This window comes from Malaclemys terrapin, chromosome 5, assembly GCF_027887155.1.
Source record: "Malaclemys terrapin pileata isolate rMalTer1 chromosome 5, rMalTer1.hap1, whole genome shotgun sequence".
Classification (NCBI taxonomy): Eukaryota; Metazoa; Chordata; order Testudines; family Emydidae; genus Malaclemys; species Malaclemys terrapin.
The window spans coordinates 10000368-10021840 of record NC_071509.1 but is presented as its reverse complement, the minus strand read 5'-3'; the positions used below and the strand labels follow the sequence as shown (position 1 = coordinate 10021840).

General features: G+C 40.1%; 1 protein-coding gene across 2 annotated transcripts in view; it reads right to left on the bottom strand.

The window, feature by feature from the left end:
• Positions 1-21473, bottom strand: part of CTNNA2 (catenin alpha 2) — a 747858-nt gene that overhangs the window by 726215 nt on the left and 170 nt on the right. The gene's annotated exons all lie outside the window — the stretch shown is intronic.

The following is a 21473-nucleotide window of genomic DNA, read 5'->3' as shown; positions in this document are numbered from 1 at the left end:
TAGAATAAAAATGTGTTATGGATTTTTGTATTAAGCCAGTGGAGAGAAATGGATACTGGGAAACCAAATCTCATACCACAGAGCCTAGGACAGCAAAGGCCTACTGACCTAAGACATAATTAAGGTAACTGTAAAAGGCAGAGGCAGTATCCGAGCACAAATACCTGCCAGGAAGTATCAAGGAGGTCGTCTCAAATAGAGCCAGGATTTAAAAATATGCTGCATATAGTGTCAACTGAAGGTCACCAGGCCATGGCAGCTAATGTAAATAATGCAGGGCATGTGCAATACAATAACTGTTGCTTAAGTCAAAGGGCAAACATGTTGCTGCATTTTGAACAAGCTCCAAGTGACAAAGAAGCTCTGTAAAGAAGGATTTGCAGAAAGTGACCCTTGTGTGTCAAAGGTCCAGTTTGCTGTTTCGAGGTCATCATTAAATAAAATAAGTACACAGCCTGCACAAACTGTATATCTGGAAAAAAAACTGTTGCAATACATATGATGCATGGCTTCCCATGGAAGGAGCATGGCGGAAAGTGACACCAAGATTCTGAACCTCACTTATTATTTAATTGGCATATGCAATATGGTCAAGCCAAGCCACAGCATTCTTATTGCCAATGTACAAAACAGTTGTTTCTGAGGAGGCTTTCTTTTCCTTTATGTCACTGTTTATGGAGGGTACTTATTCAAAGGGAGTGAGTGAGGTTCAGCTGAAGACTGGTTCAGTTTTTCTTGGCCTGAACCTCATTCACTACCTTTGAATAAGTACCCTCCATAAACAGTGACATAAAGGAAAAGAGAGCCTCCTCAGAACAACTATTTTTGGACAAAGGGACTTTGTTATATTGAGAGTTGAAGACAACACACCTCTAGTACATCCAGCTGGCAATATTATTTGAACATGAATCCAGAAATGTGCTATTGGTAAAAAAAAAAAAAAAAAGAAGACATACTGAGAGGTTTAACTATGTATACAATGAAGAATAACATGGCCAATTTCTTAGAGTTTATAAACCCTTATGGGGTGCTCTGAAGTGAGGCCAAAAGGCCAAGCTGGTCTTAATTTCCATATTTCTATTCTTATAGGTTACTACACAGTATATGTGAATAAAGAGAATTATTTTCTACATAGCCTCTTCCTGTGATTTTAAAGTCCAATATTTGTGAAATCACAAGTTTCCCAAATGTGTAGCAATAATGATGTCACAAACACTGGATTGTAACATTCTTAAATGAATTTTGTAGGAGAAAACTGGTTGTCGGAGAAAGATTTCTCTGACATTCAGACAGCTTGAAAATCTTCAAATATGAAAAAATAGTAAGAAAAATATATAGTTTACTAAGTTCACTGAAGTATTAAATATTTGCTGACATATGACAAGCCTATTCAGTTCTTGAAGAAATAGAAAATCAAAATATTTTTAAAAGTAAAACTTAAGTGTAAGATATTGCAAAAGTGGAACTACACTTAATATATCTTAAGGCTTATTATCATGAAAAAACAACACCATCACCAACATTCCAGTTGACTAATTTGCTCTCCTGGATTTAAAACAATTTTTTATAAAATGTGTTTTTAAAGAAAAAAGTGAAATATTTGTAGTTTAAAAGTTCAGCTACTGCCACAATATGACTTTTTCATTATATAATAGGAATAAAGTATCTAGTAATAAGAATACTTCATAACCTTAAATATGGAAAACATATTATGCTCACCTTGTCAATACATTTATAAGAACATAAGAATGTCCATACTGTGTCAGACCAAAGGTCCAGCTAGCCCAGTATCCTGTCTTCCAACAGTGGCCGGGGGAATCAACAGAACAGGTAATCATCAAGTGATCCATCCCCAGCTTCTGACAAACAGAGGCTAGGGACACCATCACTGCCCATCCTAGCTAATAGCCATTGGTGGACCTATTCTCCATGAACTTTAGTTCTTTTTTCATAGAATGTCAGGGTTGGAAGGGACCTCAGAAGATCATCTAGTCCAATCCCCTGCTCAAAGGGGGACCAATCCCCAGACAGGTTTTTGCCCCAGATCCCTAAATGGCCCCTTCAAGGATTGAACTCACCACCTTGGGTTTAGCTTAAACCACTGAGCTATCCCTCCCCTCTGTTATAGTCTTGGCCTTAACAACTTCCTCTGGCAAAGAGTTCCACAGGTTGACCGTGCATTATATGAAAAAATACTTCCTTTTGTTTGTTTTGAACCTGCTGCATATTAATTTCATTTGGTGATCCTTAGTTCTTGTGTTACGAGAAGGAATATATAACACTTCCTTTTTTACTTTCTCCATACCAGATGTGATTTTATAGCCTTCAATCAGATCCCCCCTTAGTCATCTCGTTTCCAAGCTGAAAAGTCCCAGTCTTATTAATCTCATCTCATATGGAAGCCATTCCATATCCCTAATAATTTTTGTTGCCCTTTTCTGAAACTTTTCCAATTCTGATACATCTTTTTTGAGATGGGGCGACCAAATCGGCACACAGTATTCAAGATCTGGGTGTACCATGGATTTATAGAGAGGCAATATGATATTTTCTGTCTTATTATCTATCCCTTTCTTAATGATTCCCAACATTCTCTTCGCTTTTTTGATTGCTGCTGCACACTCAGTGAATGTTCTCAGAGAACTATCCACAATGACTCCTAGATCTTTTTCTTGAATGATAACAGCTAATTTATACCCCATCATTTTATATGTATAGTTGGGATTACGTTTTCCAATGTGCATTACTTTGCATTTATCAACATTAAATTTAATCTGCCATTTTGTTGCCCAGTCACCCAGTTTTGTAAAATCCTTTTGTAGCTTTTTGCAGTCTGCTTGGGACTTAACTATCTTGATAAGTTTTGTATCATCTACAAATGTTGCATCCTCACTATTTACCCCCTTTTCCATAGAATCACAGAATCATAGAAGATTAGGGTTGGAAGAGACCTCAGGAGGTCATCTAGTCCAACCCCCTGCTCAAAGCATGACCAACCCCAACTAAATCATCTCAGCCAGGGCTTTGTCAAGAGCCTTAAAAACCTCTAAGGATGGAGATTTCACCACTTCCCTAGGTAACCCATTCCAGTGCTTCACCACCCTATTAGTGAAATAGTTTTTCCAAATACCCAACCTAGACCTCCCCCCACTGCAACTTGAGACCATTGCACCTTGTTCTGTCATCTGCCACCACTGAGAACAGCCAAGCTCCATCCTCTTTGGAACCCCCGTTCAGACAGTTGAAGGCTGCTATCAAATCCCCCCTCACTCTTCTCTTCTGCAAACTAAATAAGCCCAGTTCCCTCAGCCTCTCCCCATAAGTCATGTGCCCCAGCCCCCTAATCATTTTTGTTGCCCTCTGCTGGACTCTCTCCAATTTATCCACATCCTTTCTGTAGTGGGGGCCCAAAAACTGAACGCAATACTCCAGATGTGGCCTCACAAGTACCGAATAGAGGGGAATAATCACTTCCCTGGAGCTGTTGGCACTGCTTCTACTAATGCAGCCCAATATGCCGTTAGCCTTCTTGGCAACCAGGGCACACTGTTGACTCATATCTAGCTTCTCGTCCACTGTAATCCCCAGATCCTTTTCGGCAGAACTGCCGCTTAACCAGTCAGTCCACAGCCTGTAGCAGTGCATTGAATTCTTCTGTCATAAGTGCAGGACTCTGCACTTGTCCTTGTTGAACTTCATCAGATTTCTGTTAACCCAATCCTCTGATTTGTCTAGGTCACTCTGGATCCTGTCCTTACCCTCCAGCACATATACCTCTCTCCCCAGTTTAGTGTCATCTGCGAACTTGCTGAGGGTGCAATCCATCCCATCATCCAGATCATTAATGAAGATATTGAACAAAACCAGCCCAGGACAGACCTGTGGGGCATTTCGTTTAATACCATCTGCCAACTAGACATGGAGCCACTGATCACTACCTGTTGAGCCCAACGATCTAGCCAGCTTTCTATCCATTTTATAGTCCATTCATCCAATCCGTGCTCTTTTAAATTGCTGGCAAGAATACTGTGGGAGACCATATCAAAAGCCTTGCTAAAATCAAGATATATCACGTCCACCGCTTTCCCCATATCCACAGAACCAGTTATCCCATCATAGAAGGTAATCAGGTTGGTCAGGCATGACTTGGCCTTGGTGAATCCATGTTTACTGTTCCTGATCACCTTCCTCTCCTCCAAGTGCTTCAAAATGGATTCCTTGAGGACCTGCTCCATGATTTTTCCAGGGACTGAGGTGAGGCTGACCGGTCTGTAGTTCCTCGGATTCTCCTTCTTCCCCTTTTAAAAGATGGGAACTATATTTGCCTTTTTCCAATCGTCCAGGACCTCCCCCGATCGCCATGAGTTTTCAAAGATCATGGCCAATGGCTCTGCAATCACATCAGCCAATTCCCTCAGCCCTCAGATGCATTAGATCTGGCCCCAAAAACTTGTGCATGTCCAGCTTTTCTAAATAGTCCTTAACCTGTTTTTTCACCACTGAGGGCTGCTCTCCTTCTCCTCATACAGTGCTGCCCAGTGCAGCAGTCTGATCATTTATGAATATGTTGAACAGGACCGGTCCCAGTACAGACTCCTGGGGGACACCACTATTTACTTCTCTCTAGTCTGAAAACTGACCATTTATCCCTACCCTTTGTTTCCTATCTTTTAACCAATTATTCCATTACAGTTTACTTTGCTTAAGAGCCTTTGGTGAGGGACCTTGTCAAAGGCTTTCTGAAAATCTAAGTATACTATATCCACTGGATCCCCCTTGTCCACATACAGGTTGACCCCCTCAATGAATTATAGTGGTCTGGTGAGGCATGATTTCCCATTACAAAAATCACGTTGACTCTTTCCCAACAAATTATGTTCATCTATGTGTCTTAAAATTTTGTTCTTTCCTATAGTTTCAACTAGAGTCAGGCTGACCGGCCTAAAATTGCCGGGATCATTTCTGGAGCCTTTTTAAAAAATTGGTGTCACATTAGCTATCCTCCAATCATTTGGTACAGAAGCTGATTTCAATGATAGGTTACAGACTACAGTTAGGAGTTCTGCAATTTCACATTTGTGTTCCTTCAGAACTCTTGAGCGAATACCATCTGGTCTTGGTTTCAGAGTGGTAGCTGTGTTAGTCTGTATCAGCAAAAACATCTTAGACTAACACAAATTCAGAGAGTGATAAATAATGAAGAGAACAGGTCATTGATTCAGAGCTATATGGGTCAGTTGGTCAACTGTGCACAAGTAAATTATGTGTGTTTTAAAATGGTTAAATGTAAATATAACCCATGTGCCTAATAGGGAGATATTTCTTTAAGAGATCTATTGGGAGGGTAGGAATGAGTTGTGTCTGGGTCATTGTTGCTAGGCAGATGCACAATTAGCACTCCACATCTAGAAGTTTCTGGAATTGGGTGCAGTAGTTTTGGGTTTGATCAACAGGTCCTCTGTAGCTGGACTCAGACTCCATGAGGGCAAGTAGTCAGGGTAGCTATTTTACAAAAGGTCATGTGCCCTGTGTGGGTAGGAAGAAGGTGAGCCACAGGAGAAGGAAACAGGCTGTTTTCCCTAACTCTGAAGCATTTTGCAACACTGTTTTTTAAATCTATATACTTAACTGAGTGGTTGGTTAATTAGTTAGCTGGTTAGCTAACTGAATGATTTCAAAGGAGGAGGAAGAGTCTGGATGGATTCCAGTTGAAGATTTCTACAACCAAATGGAGGGAAGATGTTATTGCAGTGCTTTTGACTGAACAGACTGTATAGATTAAGGTGATCAAAGACTAACTGAGACTCAGGTGAACTTAACCTAAGCTTTTGGGAACTCTGAGTTACTTCTCACTTTCTTTTGTGGTGACTGACCTGTTTAGATTAATTTGTTTTCTTTATTTTTGTTTATGTACACCTCTGAAAATAATGTATATGGCTTATATGTTGTAGAAATTAAGTTATTACTATTATTATTATTACTATTATTGTGATTCTTTATCTTTATAAAGTTGGTACTTAAAAATTAAGTTAATTCCTTTTGTTCTTTTTTGGACTTGACTATGGGGAGGTTGACCCCGTGCAATCCTTGCAGAAAATCCTTAGTGATTAAATTCTGGGTCTCCTGGTGCTTTTCTATGGTAGTTGGGTTTTTTTAGGCACTGGAGAAGGACAATGAAGTAAACTCTAGCCCACCCAGTGGTTACATATACACCTCTACCCCGATATAACTCGACCCGATACAACACGAATTCGGATATAACGTGGTAAAGCAGTGCTCCGGGGGGGCATGGCTGCGCACTCCGGCGGATCAAAGCAAGTTCGATATAATGCGGTTTCATCTATAATGTGGTAAGATTTTTTTGGCTCCTGAGGACAGCGTTGGGGGAGTAGAGGTGTACATCTAGGAACAAAAAGAATTTAGGCCATACTAATGTGATCCTGGGATATATAAACAGGGGAATCTCGGGTAGGAGTAGAGAAGTTATCTTACCTTTATATTTGGCACTGTTGTGACCACTGCTGGAATACTGTGTCTGTTCTGGTGCCCACAATTCAAGGAGGATGTTGATAAATTGGAGAGGGTTCAGAGAAGATCCACAAGAATGATTAAAGGATTAGAAACCCTGCTTTAGTGATAGACTCATGGAGCTCAATCTATTTAGCTTAACAAAGAGATGATTAAGGGGTGACTTGATTACAGTCTTTAAGTACTTACTGGGGAACAAATATTTAATAATGGGCTCTAGCAGAGAAAGGTATAACAGTGCAATGGCTGGAAGCTGAAGTTAGACAAATTCAGACTGGTAATAAAGCATAGATTTTCGACAGTCAGGGTAATTAACCACTGGAACAGTTTACCAATGGTCATGGTGGATTCCCCATCACTGATAATTTTTAAATCACGATTAGATTTTTTTTCTAAAAGATCTACTCTAGGAATTATATTGGGGACATTCTATGGCCATGTTATACAGAAGGTCTGATTAGATGATCACAATGAGTCCCTTTTGGTGTTGGAATCTATATGAATGTATATATTTAGAAAGAGGTGCAAAGCAAGATCTCTTGGTCCAAGCCATCTCAGCTGATTACATCTTGACTAGTAAAGCCATAGGTATCGTGTTAAGATCTTGAATATCTCAACTTAAACACCCATATACCATGCCAAATGAATGTTTCTAATAAGTTACCTCTGCAACATAAAGAATGAAAATGGAAATATACAAGTCAGAATATTCAAAAATTTAGGTTTCCTCAGCCACACTAACTGAGGCATGTTATAACACATAATATGTTCATATTGCACTGAGGTTTGAAGTATCCACATTTTTGCATTTAAATCTTCAATTTTAGTATTGTATTAAACATGTTAACACAAGGAGAGCAATCACCCATGCAGCAGGCCAGATCTGCTCCATTTGATGTTTCAGTCAACCTCCTCAGAAGAGATTATTATTCTGCAGAATTTAAAAATTCATATTTTGTAATGCAAAGTTCTAGTCTGACCTGTCTTTATGACTGCAAAGAAAATCTTCTAATGTGAATCATTGACATAAAGACATAGCAAATTATTTGGATATTTAAAACATCATCATCATCATCAAGTTTCAGAAAAATATACTGAGAAGAATGGCCTCCGCTACTGTTTCAGTCAGTCTGCAACCCTGAAAAAATAACTTTTCATTACTGATCATTTATTGGAGAAATATCAATCAGATTTGCGTATCCATTTTTCTAGGATTAAAAGGCAAATAAATAGGATGAGAGTCACCTCTCCATCACTTTTTAAGTGTTCGCTGGCATAAAGATGCAGAGTGCAGTAGTGCTGTCATTTCTGCTTCTGATTTTGTGATTGAGCCTCTGTCCAAAGAAGAAGGAGAAAAGAAAAGTGTGTCACAACTAGGCTCCTTTGTCCCCTGCCCAAAGATGTAGGGAAGAAAAATTAGCCACTTTGGGGTTTCCCTCACCCACTTAACAGATACCATATTCTACCTTCAATCTTTGTACCAAATTCACATTAATTTACAGTGGCATTCATGCTGAAGTCAAAGGTTATTATTTATATCTGCTAACTCCTTCCATAGCTGCCAAGTTTTTTGAAGCCACATGTGTGACATTGTATGCAAACTATTTAATGAGAAATATGCACATTTGCAAGTAATTTGCATATAGACTTCAGTTTAAAAACAACTGCAAGTGATTTAGTGTCCATTAAAGGCGTCTTCTGAATGAGGCCCTCTGTTCACACAGAGGGGAGCAGCAGGGCAATCATCCTACACACAATGCCCTCCCAATATACCTCTGGGACGGTGGCAGAGAAAGGTAAGTTCTTGTAAGGGTAACCGAGGTAGTTCAGTGTCCATGGTCCCTGAAGTTCTTGACTTCTCTGTTGAATCTACAAGTTTGTACTAAGTTTGGTGGTCACTTTTTCAGGGTTTTCTTTGCAACCATAATGGCTAGAGACTTGTTTGATTGTTGCTTTACAAAATTGAAAGCTGAGATTAGAGATTTATTGAGAGGCCATCCTCCTACTCCTCGCCAGCAATTCCTTTGGGCCCCCTCCAGGACATGTATGGGAGCATCGAGGGGATGCTCCACTTTTTGGGAAACTGTCTTAGGCTCTACAGAATATTTTGTTGGAGATGCAGGTGTCCCTCTTTCACCAGAGCTGCTGCTGCTGCACCTAATACCTTCCCCCTCTCCAACCAGAGCAGCAGTAGTTATGTACCTGAGGGCTGAAATAATCACCTTATACATTTCTCAGAGGGTGGGGCCAAGGTCTGGCCAGACTATGAACCATTTAAAAAAATTATCAGCTAGATTGAGTGAGGAGAAAATCTTAACATGCTTTCAACACAGGTTTTTGTATTATATAATCTTCCTATGAGATTATAGACAGACTGACGGTTTACCGCACTGCTGATGAGCTACACCAGCTTTCACTTCTAGGTCACCAGTTTGAATTCAACCCAGCTCAATAGGGACTGAAAGTCATTCCCATCCCACCTAATGGATGTTAGCTGGCCCCTGCATGAGATTAATTGGATGGACCTCTTTTACAACTCCCACATCACAGACTCATCACAACACTGTGTATTAACAGACTCAGAAGGGATTAAGAACTGCATGGGCCATGGAAAATAAACTGTCTGTTACTTCAGCGAAACTGCCCTCTTAGATCAGGGATGAGGCATAGTGGTAGGACACTGCATGTGAGACGTGTCTCGCTGCCCTCTTGATAATTAATATGACACCTTTTGCCAACACTAAATCACATATAATATTTTTAAATTAAAGAGAATGGCTATATGCAAATTACTTCCAAGTATGCAAAGCAGCTCATTACATAATTTACATAAAACGTGGCCTCCCTCACCTTCTTCTCCTAGGGATAGTGGTGACTTAGCCCTTGTGCCACTGATTGCCAGAGAAAAGGTCTCTCACAGTCTCTATCCCTATTTGGCTCTTGCAGAGAAGGAAACAGAGACATTTTCCTAATTCCATGTGGTTAGAGAAAGCTGAGAGAGAAAAAAAAAAATTCAGCAACTCAACTGATTTCCCACTCTTCCTCCTGACCTAGCTCCTTAAGGGAATTCAGTCAAGATGTCTTTTGGCCATGTAGCCCTTTAAAATTTCTTTTATTGCTGACTGACAACCACCTAGCAAAGAACAAGCTTTGTGCATTAGGATATCAGGAGACTACCTGAGCAAGCTTGCATTGTCAATGCATTTAAACGTCATTCTCATGAGCCCTATAGCCATAAAACAATTAGGCTAAACCTTACCTGACTTAATCCCATGATGGATCCAAAGTATCGTATGTGGAAGAGAGTGTAACTTCCACATTTGTCATGCCAGATCAGTCTATAAACCAGCACTCAGGAAGGGATAACTCAGTGGTTTGAGCATTGGCTTGCTAAACCCAGGGTTGTTAGTTCAATCCTGGAGGGGGCCACTTAGGGATCTGGAGCAAAATTAGTACTTGGTCCTGCAAGTGAAGGCAGGGTGCTGGACTCAATGACCTTTCAGGGTCCCTTCCAATTCTATAAGATAGATAGATGAAAAAATGGTTACTAAGCTGTTGCATAACTGTTATTTTTCAAGATGTGTTGCACATACCCATTCCCCTTTGGTTATTGGTGTGTCCAGCGCACTGCCGTTGGCAACTTTTCCCAAGCTGTCATGTGCCATGCAGTTGTAAAGGACAGAGCCACTGCTAGCTCCCCTCAGTTCATTCTTGCCCCAACTCTGATGAAAAGAGATGGGAGGGTGGGTCATAGAATGGACATGTGCAACACATGTCGAAGAACAACAGTTACAGAATAGGTTCATAACCATTTAATGTTCTTGTGATTGCAATGTGCATTCCACGCTTGGTGCCTCACAAGCTGTAAGACAAGAGGCAGGATCAGACTCTATTTCAATCAACATTGGAGAACAACTCATCCCACTCTAGCATCATCTCTGTAGTCTTGAGCCACAGCACAGTGGGAGGCAAGCGCATGGACAAACCAGGCTGCCACCCTACAAACATCCACAATTGGAACTTGTGTCGAAAGGCAGATTGCGACCTTGTCGAATGAGCTCGGATTCTGTTGGGCAGAGCAACATTAGCCAGGTCACAACAGCACATCCATATGCAGGATGTGATCCAGGAAGAAATTCTCTGGGTAGAGAATAATTGACCTGTTACTCGGTCTGACACTGCTATAAATAGCTGGAGGATTTACAAAAGTTACAGGTTCTGTCCAGGTAAAATGTCAAAGCTCTTCTGATATCCAAGGTATGCAAATACTCTTCCTTTCTGGTTGTATGTTGTTTTGGGTAGAAAACAGACAAACAAACTGGCTAATGTTGAAAGAGGAAGCCATCTTTGGGACAAACTTTGGATGAGGACACAGGTAACCCTTGTCTTTAAAAAATCCCAACATTAATTCCTGCACCATCCCTACTCTTCTGACCAAGGTAAAGGTCACCAAAAATGTCACTTTCATTGATAGATGCAGTGAGGACGAAAAGGCTGCTTTCCTGATCTGCGATAAAATACTTGGCACACCAGTCTGATAGTTTTACGCATCAATGTCAGAGAACTGAAAGCTAAGTCCTGGCTGGATCTGTCCACCAATCTAGGGAATGAGTTTCAGTCTGGTGTATTGAACCACGTAGATGCAAGAGGCCATGTGACCCAGAAACCGCAAACAGTTCATATTGTTGTGACCAAGTTAGCCTTCAAATCTATAACAATCCATCAAATTGCCTGAAACCTGGAGTGTGGAAGAAAAGCCCTGGCTTCAGATGAGTCCAGTACTTCCCCTATAAACACTATCCTCTTACTAGGTAGAGGACAGATTTTTTGTGTGTGTCAATTAACAGACCCAGAGCACTGAACGTTAACTGGATCAAGGCAACACTCCTCTGCATTTGCCATTCGGACTGGGTTACCTAGGTAGGGGTAAGCCTGCACTCCCAATCTTCAGAGGAATGTGACTACTACTGCCATGACTTTCATAAAAACCGTGGGAGTTGCTGATAGGCCCAAACATAGTACAGTGAACTGGTAATGATTTTGACTTACCAGCTATTGGAGGTACTTTCTGTGGACCTGATTGATTGCCACATGAACATCTTTTAAACTGACACCAGTCCTTAGGATCCAGGAAAGAGATAATAGAATCTAGGGTGACTATGAGAAATTTTATTTTTTTAAATAATTTGTTGAGATGACACCCCCGCTCCCTTTGCTTTTGGGATTAAGAAATACTAGGAATAAAACCCCTTTCCTCTGAGACAACATGGAACCTCCTCTATGGCTCCAGAGCAAAAGAGCAACTGAACTTCCTGGATAAAGAGTTTTTCATGAGAGTGGTCCCTGAAGAGGGACGGGGAGAAAGGGAAGGCAGGAAAGGTAGAAACAAACTGCAGAGTATATCCCACTTACACAATGCTCAAGACCCACTTATCCAAAGTAATCTGGGACCAAGCACGGCAGAAGATGGACAGATAGTTTGAGAAAGTGAGGAGGTTCGGGTCTGGAGAGATGGAGACTTATGTCGACCTTGACTGGCCCATCGAAACACCAGAGCTGGAGCTGAACAGCAGAAGGGGGAGGCCTACTGTTTCTGCCAAGGAGGAGTGGAATATTGGTGTGTCTGCTGTGGCTGACTACTTCCTCACTGTAGCAGGTGTATACAGACCCAAGGACTTCAGAGTAGCTCTAGAGTCCTTAAATCCATGAATCTTGCTGTCTGTGTGGTTCGAGAACAGAGAGGGACCCTTGAATGTCAAGTCCTGGATAGTACTCTGGACTTCATAGGGACCAGAAGACTGTCACCAGGATGATCTATACCTGGCCATCACAGAACCACGGTTCTAGCGGCCAAGTCTGCTGCATCCAGCCCCTCCTGCAGTGAGGTTCTCCCTGCAGTCTGCCCTCATTTACCAGAGAAAAGCCTTGGCTGAGATGACTTAGTTGGTGTTGGTCCTGCTTTGAGCAGGGGATTGAACTAGATGACCTCCTGAAGTCTCTTCCAACCCTAATCTTCTATGATTCTATGAAAGGTACTCAAGCCTATGGGAGGGTACATAGTACTTTCTTTCCACTCTTTTAGTGAATCAAAGAGGGAGGGTACATAGTACTTTCTTTCCACTCTTTTAGTGAAACAAAGAGGATGGAATAAAGCTTTCATTGGCTCTAGTATCGCCTCAACTCGCACTGCATACAGTGACCCTGGATGGTGGAAGGGGTTGAATGGCTGAGGTAGAGGAGGCTGTATACCCTGGTTTTTGTTTCTTCTGGCATTTGCTTGGCAGCCCGTGCAGTGTTGATGGTAGAACGGCTATGGGGGAGAGGGTCTTGACGTATACATCTGTATGTGGTGTTTCCTCTTTGGGGCCAAGCTAAATGCCCATTGAGTAGAGGGTTGTCCTGGAGTATTTTTAATGAGACTTTAATGTGTGTATCCAAGTAAAACAATTAGCCTTCAGAATTGTATTACTGGTTACTATACACAAGCCAAAAACAACCCTTCTTGGTTTTCAGATTGTAGACTGAGCCTGCAACACTGGTGGTTTAAAAAATATATCTTTTTATCAGTAAAGAGAGAAAACTGGTTCTAGAAATCAATAGACAGCAAACATGGAGCCTCACTGTGAATTTGTGATAGTCATTTTTAGAGTAGTTTGTATTTTAATTTTTAAAAATGAAATAAAAATCCTCAAAAAACAAAGTGTATATAAATTAATAGGATATATGTGGAGGCTTAAAAATTACAAATACATTTTAAAAGTCAAATACAGCCAGAATGCAAGATTAGACCTCATTAATATAGAGGACACCAATGACATGCGGAGTGGAGTTAGGAACACAGCACTTGTTGAGCTCTAGCTGTTAGGCCACAAGCTTTTGCAGAAGAAACATAGAAACTTGAGGGCCTGAACTTGGGCCTTATCATATAAAAGCCTCTTCCATTCACTTAAAATACAAGTCTAACCATGTATCCTATTATTTCATTTTTCAAAATACTGTAGTTGGAAGTTTTTTAAAGACATTTCTCTCTCACACACACATGCACGCACACACACACACACTTTTAAAGGAATTAATACTAGGTGAAAATGCTGTTTTCAGGTGCACAGATCAGAATTTTGAGTAACTTCATTAGAGCTGCTCTGGATTTACACCAATGTAACAATGGAATTTAGCTGGCCACTTCTACCAACATTATGATTAAGTAAACTACCAAGATACAGCGATTTGTGCTCACTTCTTAGTTGTTTATTCTGTAAACTAAGGTAATCAGCATGCTATAGCTTATTTTAAATAAATATATTATTTTTCTAGGAGTTAGATAAACTACAGGTCACAATCTGATCTCATTTATACCACTGCAAATCTGGATTAATTCCACTGATGTCACTGGAGTTATTCTGGATTTATACTGGTGTAAATTAGATCAGAATTTGTCCCTATATTAGCAATTTCTCAATCAATATAATTCTATTAGTCAAAACAATCATAATTTTTACTTCCAGGACGTTAACCACAGGCTTTGTCCTCTTTGTACTATTAAACAAAGATTGCTGCTCTTATTTTATCTTATAGATTTATGAAAGTCTACATTATACAGCATAGAACATGCACACATTTTAAGGACTAGACTTACAAGGAAGACTTAGTCATAGCAACACTGAATGTTGCAATGTCCACCTTTTAGACTCCCTGCCAACTCGCAGAATTCACAACCCTAAGTCAGGCACCCAAGCGTCCCAAAGAATGCACAGGGAGAGTTAGACACTTAAAGAGATTCACAGAAGCTAGTATGATGAGTGGGGAGATGCCTAATCTAGCCAGTAGGAAATGCTGAAGAGAGGAGAAATGCCTTAGGTCCCACCTGTTAAAGTGAGTTAGGCACCTAATTCGTGGCCCGAAGGAGGCACTTCCCTCCATTCAGGATTCACAGCCTAAGATAGGTTAGTCTTTTCTTGCCAAAAAAACAAGGAGGAGGATGTAGCACAGCTAACACTCCCCCGCACCCACCTTGTACCTAATAGTTAGTGCACTCAAGACAGATGTGACAGATCCAGATTCAAATCCCCACTTTGCCTGATTCAGAGCACTGACCTGAACCCAGGTCTCCCATATCCCAAGTGAGTGGCCTACATAGAGTCACACTTACTCTCTGGCCCAATGATTATTTAAGCAGAACAGCTTCAAAAGGAAACATTTAGAGAGGCCTGTCTCAAAATACCCTCAGATAGCCCACTGGTTATAGCACTCACCTTGGAGGCAGGAGACCTGAGTTCAATTAGCTACTCCAAATTAGGAAAAGTGGGGATTTGAACATGAATCTCTCATATCCTGACAAGTGCTGTAAATACTGGGCTAACAGATATAAAGGGGGCAGCAGCACCTCCTCTTTGCTCTCTTTTGTGTAGGTTAGGCATGATCAGAGCATGACTACTGGATCGGGCTCTGCAGGCAAGACAGGCGGGGAAACGTAGTTTGAGACGCCTCCCTGGGTTTAGAAAAGAGTTAGGCACTGAACTGCTCAACAGTGTCAGGGCTTAGGTGGTTTTGCACATACCTCGTAGAAGAAATGTAGGTGCCTACAAGGTTTGGCAGCTGCTGAGCAATGGTTCTGTGATTGCCAGTGGCGCCTACAGTGGCTGTTAGGAGTCAAAATCCTCTTTGTGAATCTAGCCCTAAGTGTTAACATTGGCCCCAATCCTGTAATTCTCTATGTGCAGGTGGGCACCCACATGGAGCCCTGCTGATTCATCTGGGCTCCATATGGGCGTAGCTGTGAGCCCATAAACAAAGAATTGCAGAATTGGGGCCATTGTCAATAATGGACAACTCAACACAGCACAAACTTGATAATTTAAAGCAGAAAAAAAGGTTGTTCAGCAAACACTCAAGGGTGAAAAATATTCAATCACAGGAAACACTGCCTGTGTTGCACATTTATTTACATAATTTGTAAGATTACAAGATATGTGGACTCAGAAGTTCTAGACCAACATTAAAATAAAAAGAACATCTTATCCTAACTGAAATAGCAAATACCAAAATCTCTTTTCCAGAAGCAGCCAAGCATAAAAAAAAACCTCATCAGATAAATATGTCTCCTCAAACTATTCAAGCAAGTTAGAACTGCAAATAATTTTTGTGCTTCTTCTCAATAGGTTTTATTGCATTCATACTTGTTAATATGATTCCTTTGGAAAGGGCACAATTACTACTACTGTAGTTTAACAATATTTTCTTCTGGATTGAACTCACTGATCCACTGTTAATATCAAGCTCTTGGAATTGCTTCAACCATGACTTGTCACTTGCTACTAATTTCATATCTAGTTATAACAAACATTCTACAAGAAAAATACCTAACAATGTAACAGAAAAACCGAGGTGCTACTAAAATCTTAATATCAAAAAGAGAAAAAAATTAAAAAGAGGTATATTTATATATACCATATGTATGTGATTCTAACTGGAAAGTTACATATTAAAGACATTTTCCTTTTGATCTGTTCTGTTTTGATACATTAAGCTCTCTAGTCAGAGTCATTTTCTCAGAGTGATAAGCAAGAATGGTAAAAGCCATCACATGATGGATTCAGCTTCACTCAGACTCTGAATGAGAAAGTGTTGTCAACTAGTCCATTTTTTTAGGAGAAGCACTGAAATTGAGAGGTTTAATGGCCTCCTTGTGTGCTAAAGGGACATTAATGTAAATTGATATATATTTCCCTACACACAGATTCAATGCAATGTAGAAAAGATGGCTTACTAGTAAAACAATAAGGTGATTTTTAAAGTATTTTAAAAATTAAAGTCAATTATTTATTAACATCATGGACAAATTAATAATTTCAGGTAAAATTTTCAAAAGTGCTTGAGACTTAGGCTTCTAAGTCCCATTTTCAAAAGTGACTGAGGCATGTCAGAGTTTAAGTTTCATTAAAAGGGACAGACTCTAAGGGCAGGTCTTCACTACGGGGGGGGGGTCGATTTAAGATACGCAAATTCAGCTACGTGAATAGCGTAGCTGAATTCGACGTATCGCAGCCGACTTACCCCGCTGTAGGGACAGTGGCAAAATCGACCTCTGCGGCTTCCCGTCGATGGCGCTTACTCCCACCTCCGCTGGTGGAGTAAGAGCATCGATTCGGGGATTGATTGTCGCGACCCAATGGGACGCGATAAATCGATCCCCAAGAGGTCGATTTCTACCCACCGATTCAGGCGGGTAGTGTAGACCTAGCCTTTATCACATGAAAATGATATCCTCCATTTATAAAGTGTCCCCCATCACCATCTTCAAATGCGTTCTAAGCCTTTTGCAGCGTATAAACACGATTAAGAAACCCAAATATATAGACAAAGAGAAGAGGGAAGGAGAGACTAGAGGTTATACCTAACTTAATCATTCCAACCCCATTTACAATAGCAACTGACTCTCAAAAGAGCCTACAATATCTATTAGTTAATACTTATAAAACACTTAGAATATGCAAAGCACTACATAACTGCCGACTATTATTTTTTCCTACCTCTCAAACAAAAACCAGGTGATGTAATCTAACTGAATATTTTATGGACTTCAACCTTACTCAAAGTGATCAGTTCTCAATAAATCTTGAAAAATTGGTCCAGTCTCTGTAACAATGCTGAAATTGGAGGAGGAGAGGGTTGCATGAGGGGATGTTTGGATATTTCCTTCTTTCAATGATCCAACCAGCCGACCAAATTCAGTGACGAATCCTAGTCATATGCCACCTGAGGCACATTGCGCATACACTAAGAACACCAGTGCAGGGGAAAATGTGACTGATAACTGCAGCTGGTTGAAAATTTTCAAACAGAAATCAATAGATTTCTTTGAAATGTTACAAAAAGCTTTGAAACATTTCATGTTGATAATATAACAGAAAAGTCTAAATGCAGCACTTCTACAAGGTTGTTCAATAGTTCTAAAATAATTTTGGGGGGAATTTCCATTTTTAAAGAAATTTAAAAATTTTAACTTTTCATTCTGATTTGGGACAAAAAGAAATTGTAAATGCCGGTCTTTCCTGTGGAATAGAAATTCTAAGTTTCAACCAGCCGTACAGTTAAAAGTTGCCTGCTGCAGTTCAGTTTCCTAAAGTAGTTGGATTTTAATGGTTTAACCCTGTCCTCAACCTATCTATTCATTCCACAGTTTACCAGAATGCCTCAGGTACAATTAAATGGGAGAGTTATTGGAGAAAAATCTGTAGGACATCTTGTGTCAGGAGAGATCTGTGTTTTATTATTAACTCACCGACTGACTCACATTATGAACTAGAGTAAATTGCTTAACTGGTTTGTGTTGTAGTTTCCTGTTCTGCAAGATTGATACAAGACCTGCTCATATTTGTGAAGCACGTTGAGCCCGCATGACAAGAGATTCAATACAAGCATAAAGTACTGTTTTGATTTTTAAAAGAATCCTTGATGGCACAGCGACAAAAATGTTTAACAAAAATAGTTCTGGTTATGGAATTTATTAGGAAACAGTGAAGTATCCCACTTGAATAATCATTGTTAGCTGTCCCTCACCATTCAATTTTTTAAAAACTTGTGCTATGGCTTAATTAATATTTCATGTTTGAGTAAGTATCACACACATTTTCTACAACGTGGCAATAAACATTGCTACATTCTCTAGTAAGGAGGCAAAATACTTCAAATATTGTGAAAACCAAATAAAACAATACTGCACTATTTTTAAAAAAATAAGGAATTATAATACAGTTGTTGTCACCACGGATGTTCTGCAACAATTAAGTTAGCTGTCAATTCCATCCTGTTAATGAGCCAAGCCATCCTTTCTCTTCCTAGTAGAATCACGTCTTAATCACATTTTCTGCAACGGTGTGGAGAACAGTTCTGTCCCATCTACACTAGCAGTTAAATCATGTTCAACGGTGTTCAAGGGTACCCTTTGCTAACAACTCTTATCAGCAAGAGACAATTTTCTGGTGTAGATAAGACACTAGAGTCCCATAGCCAGGATTTTTGGTGCTTTGCTTTAGAAAGCAAACACCACAAAGGAATTGGTGATTTGGGTAACCTTCAGTTTCAATAAAGCCCTAGTGTAGTGAAGTTCTATCAAAGGTTTCAAGTATCAGAGGGGTAGCCGTGTTAGTCTGAATCTGTAAAAAGCAACAGAGTTTGTGTCTGAGCAATTGCCAAATAATTAAGGCACACATGTAGATAAGTACTGAAAAAAAGTTTATTTTGGCTAATGACTATAGACAGTGGTAATTGCTGACATTTATTGTATATCTTTATTTATACCTTATAATTGAAGAACATAGACCTTAAGTGACTTTAGTCATCAAGCTGAGCACTTAACTAGTCTATATAAACATGCGTTTATCACTGTTACCCTTATTCTTCCTCACCCAATCATTTATTTTGTCACATCCTCTTGTTGTATCTTCTTTGACATCAGATTGCTAGCTCTTTTGGAGAAGAACTGTGTCTTCCTCTATGTCTGTACAGAGCCAGTACAATAGAGCCCCAAACCTGATTAGGTTCCACACTGCTACTATAATACAAATAATTATATATTAGTTTAATATTGGCATTCTTTGTTAACATTACTTACTGTATTTATTGTAGCTATCCTTTGTTTTGGGTTATGAATCCTAACATAAATAAAGCTCCTCTCTTTTGTTATGCTTTTGGAGGGCTGTTTGTAAACAAAGGGTACAGAAAAGGAATAAATAACTTACACTTCTTTGGCCAACTCTTGAGAGTCCACTCTGTCCTGAAAACTAATGAATTGAGTGGCCGGGGCAGTGTAGAGAGAAAATTTTCCCAAACCAACAGATACAGATAGTGTACAGTACCTATAGAAGATTATCATGACAAACACTATTTGGCACAGAAGATAATTAAGTAACTCTAGTAATTAAGTGGCTCTGTGGCATTTCAGCAGTACCCACACATTTTCAATGTTAATGTGACATAAGGAACCTCCAAAACATACATAAATGAAGGTTGTAATTCCACCTTGGAGTTCCAGTGATATTGACAAGGTAGTAGAGCTGCACTCTTGTGGTTTATGTCGTCACCAGAACCCATTAATGGAATTACAGTCTCATTATGTACCGTTGGGGGTACATTATTCCTCAAACAGTCCCTAAATACTGTTACATGATTGACTGCAACATTTCTTCTACCAAAGTCAACGCTTGTGCACTTTTAGGAGGAATTCTGTTAATCTCTCTGATTTTTTTATGCTCCTCGTTGGGGGACAGGGTGGAGGGAGAGAAGAGAACTACAAAACTATAACATTAACCATGAAATTTGAAATGAAAAAAATCAAATACATTTTAATAGTTAGCTACAGAGCCAATAAAGTCTGTCGTTCTCATCAGGAATATCACTAGATTTAAGTCTATTCCTTACTTATTCACCCTCCGCTCCAAAATACAAAACTATATTTGCAGTAATCTTGACAAGTTAACATAATCTTACTGTTCCCAAGGAATATATGCCAAAATATGGTACAGTTTGAAGGTTTTTACATTCCTTTGACTGATAGAGTTTTGCATTGCTAGCTATAGTATCTTTTTATTTCCAAAATAACAGGAATGCTGGAACACATTCATCCTGACAAAGTATAAATAAACTTCCTATAGCTCAATAAATGGATGTTTGAAAAAGAACAGGAAAAACATAAAATTGCCTGGAATACAATACCTATCTCAGAAATGCTTTACATATCATTGTATTGAAGCTGAAGAGAGAAAAGGCAGCATTCACATAAAGCATTTCTTAAAAATGCCTGCCCAGCACCTTAAAAAGAAACAATGTGTCATGAGATAATATAACCCACCCACCCATCGAGAAGCAGGTGCATGCTACATATTCCCCTTGCAAGTTTCTTTTAAACACCCTCTCTGTTTTGCATAACAACATTTTTAAAACATGTTCACTATGCACACAGCAAAACACAGCCCTTCAAAGAAGCAAACAAAGCAACAAAAATCGCACCTCTACATACCAAGGATCACCCTGTTTATACACCCCATGTTTTGCGGAATCTGCTCCTAATCCAAAACCGCGCTATGTCCCGTAGCATAAAACACTTTGTCTGTCACTTCCCACCCCTAATTATTCAAAGCCCATTCATCTGAATGTTTTTGATGTCCCCAGAACATTGTGGATAAAAACAAGGTTGCACTGTACATATTAAAAACTTTAGTTCTTTGCCCCTCACCAAATGCTTTGACAGGACTAAGGACCTTTCAGGCTGGATTCCAAATCAAATATTAAGCGGGTGGTTTGAAATGTATTACAAATTGGAAGAGGCCTAAAGGGAGAGGGTGTAAAAAGCTGCTTTCTCCACACTAGCCTCCCCCTTCCCCTTTCCTGGTGGCTTCTTACTGAGACAATCAGAGCAGCAGCAGAGAAAGGCTGTAAATTAGAGACACTGGGTGGATGGCTAAAAAGCCCTCTGATGCCTGAAGAAAGGGAAATATACAAAATAAATAGAGAGAGAGAAAATGAAAAGAATAGGGAGCTAGAATCACCTCCAAGGGATGGCAGGGGAGAAAAGAAAGGACCCAAGCCCCCTCTGACCCTTTTCCTTCCCTTCCTAAATATAATCCTCCGCTTCCCCCCATACACACCGCACAAAATGACCATTAATTCAAGTCCATCCTCGCAAGAGACGAGGGGGGGATTATCTCTGCCTGTGCCTGTCTGATTCTCTCTCTCTCTCTCTCCTTCTGGGCGAGCACCACGACTGCATTAAAAATAGAGCGAGAATTGTGATTCTTTCTGCTGGGTGCCAAATGTGGACGCGGGGAGAAGGAGCCTGCCTGGGTGGGAGGGGAAGGGGAGAAGAAAGGGAAGGAGGAGAAGGGGAGCCGGAGAGGAGAAGGAAGGAGGGAGGAAGGATGAGGGGAAGGGAGCAGGGCTAAGGGGGA